Below are 2,500 nucleotides of genomic sequence, written 5' to 3' on the forward strand. Positions count from 1 at the left end.
TATCTACCAAGACTTATATTACATTGACTCCGAATTGTCATCAAGTTACGCCACCGTGAGTAGTGTCCACACTGTAAACAATACCCCTTTCTCTCATTCATAATTTCCAACTCTTTCCGCCTGCCTTTGTTTACTACGCTGATGTTGAGATTTGTAAAGTTCTTACACGCAAAGCTTCCGCCTTTACAATGCCATTATTTGAAGTTATACGTGACGCTTGGTGCAATGCATTCTACATCCTGTTCTCTGTACTCTTGTGCAATAACGTTCATAAATATTGAATACTTGCAATTTAAATCTCTGCCAAGGACAGGATGTCTTTGAAAGACACTTACACATTTCTCGTGTTACTCTGGACACAATACTTATTACCTCTGTAAACATATCTTATCTAGTGAAAGTTTGTTGAGGTTTCTTAGTCTTATACGCTAACCTTATAGTGACCACAAAGCATCTTTTCTTTCTTATTTTCAATATCATATCCATTGCCAGTCATATCTACTTTCTCACTTGCACTTCCTTTCTCCTCATCTCGAGTTTCTCCTTCGCGTTTCTCGGGTGTGTATTTGTCTATTCGTCTATCTACCTGCCTATCTCTTTATTTATCTATTCACATACACATACATATTCATATAAAGGTTCACACACGCAAACACATACTTATTATTTACATATGTTCACACACATAATTACTTATAGGTTTTTGAACTTACCTTTATGATTTCCTAGCGGGACCTGTGAACATAAAAATATATGATTAAAATCACGTATATGCATACACCGTATTTTATAGCCAATTACAAATATAATGCAATATAATCAAGTGCAAATATTGTGCGATGTTTCAAGGAAGAGATAGATAAAAATAAAAAAAAATCTGATGAAGTATAAAAATACGCTGAAGTATAAATACGCTGCATCTCTTTCATAAGAAGAATTCTATTCTGATAAATTTGAGCGAAAATCAAGAATTAATAGATATCGTAAGGTAAACATTGAAGAATACAATATTTGTCAAATATATAAAGATATATAGTCATGAAACGAAAAAATAAAGAATATACTGAAGATGATGATGAATAAGTAGATATATAAAGATATATAGTCATGAAACGAAAATATAAAGAATATATTGAAGATGATAATAAATAAGCAGATAAAAAATAAACACCATGAGTTACCCTAACAAAACGTGAATGATAACGGAACAATATACAAGCAAAAGAACAAAGCCATTCCTGTTAGTTAAACACAAGAGAGACAAGGCAGAGGAAATTACAGTTCAGTGTCCACTATGTTGATCATTATTGCCCTTCCCTTGCGTCAAAGTGACCGGTAAATATTCCTTGGATGGCCGTTATTAAGGCCATAACTCAGGCTAGCGTCACTGCGGCCAGGGAGCTTTGAGAAATATCTTTGTAGCGAAGATAATGACAGCGATGGTAATGTTTCAAGCACATTGAGTTAATATTTCTTCTAAATTATCTTTTCTTAACTCAGGACAAATGAGCTTTCCAAACATTAAAAAGAAGACATGTGGCTTAGCCAGGAACTCTTTACTTCGGTATATAATGCAAATCCTGGAGTAAGTATCGCCACACGAAGCATCCTTAAGGATACTAACTCTGGCATGCGCCCTAGGATAATGGCCCTTATGGTGCCAGGTCGGACGGTTGACTTTTCTTGGTCCTTTGCAACGTGTGAAGAAGATGCTGGATTAGCAAAATCAGTCTGCAAGCACGTAAGTATGTGACGTGTCCAAGTATGATAGACCGTAACGTGGGATCATACTCGTAAAATTGAAGACGTGAAACTCGCAGGCAGGCAGTCCACAGGAACGAAACACGGAGACGTCGGCACCAGCCCGGATGTCTTGCTGTCCTGACGTGATAACATTTTAAGATCCTACGTGTCGTGATGGGGCGGGATGGGGTGTAAAGGCGGTGAGTACCGGATGGAGCAAGGGGGAGGGGGGAGGGGAGGGGAGGGGTAATCTTCAGTGGGTGGCGCACTTGAGGCGAAGAGAGAGGAACTTTCACTTTCCAGACGTTTGTTGAGATAACACGAGTGAAAAAAAATACGAGTGTCTGTCACACTGCCGTTTCGTTTCCCATTTCCTTAACGCTAGTGTATATTTGCTCATATCTTTGAGGGACTAGGTGTTTATCTACTTCAACAACGTCTAACACAACCCGTCCTGAAAATCCAGACACGGCTCAGAGAAATTCTCGGTGAGGACCTGGGCACACACTTGTGGTCTATCTCCCCTGCCTCTTTTACGGTGTTTTTGTGCATGCTCATATACAACGGGGCTTATCATGCGCCCTGCTTCTGATCAAACGTTGACACTAGACAGACTAGACAATGCGTGTCAGGGGGAAATAAAAGCCAAGTGTCGGGGGATGGGGTAGGGGGAGGGCGGGAGGACTCGGTAGGGAGGGGGGCAAGGGGGAGGGGGGTACATGATGGTAAAGCGTGGGTCTTCCCTATTGTTTTCCGA

General features: G+C 40.0%; 1 protein-coding gene across 1 annotated transcript in view; it reads right to left on the bottom strand.

Moving 5' to 3' along the window:
- Nucleotides 1-2,500, bottom strand: part of LOC122258797 (uncharacterized) — a 94,485-nt gene that overhangs the window by 69,486 nt on the left and 22,499 nt on the right. Inside the window, exon 2 of the mRNA XM_043025006.2 lies at nt 714-735. The gene's annotated coding sequence lies outside the window, so the exon portion shown is untranslated. The remainder of the gene's footprint in view (nt 1-713; nt 736-2,500) is intronic.

Source organism: Penaeus japonicus, unplaced genomic scaffold, assembly GCF_977035675.1.
Source record: "Penaeus japonicus unplaced genomic scaffold, GWHDUDI00000001_assembly GWHDUDI00000003, whole genome shotgun sequence".
NCBI lineage: Eukaryota > Metazoa > Arthropoda > Malacostraca > Decapoda > Penaeidae > Penaeus > Penaeus japonicus.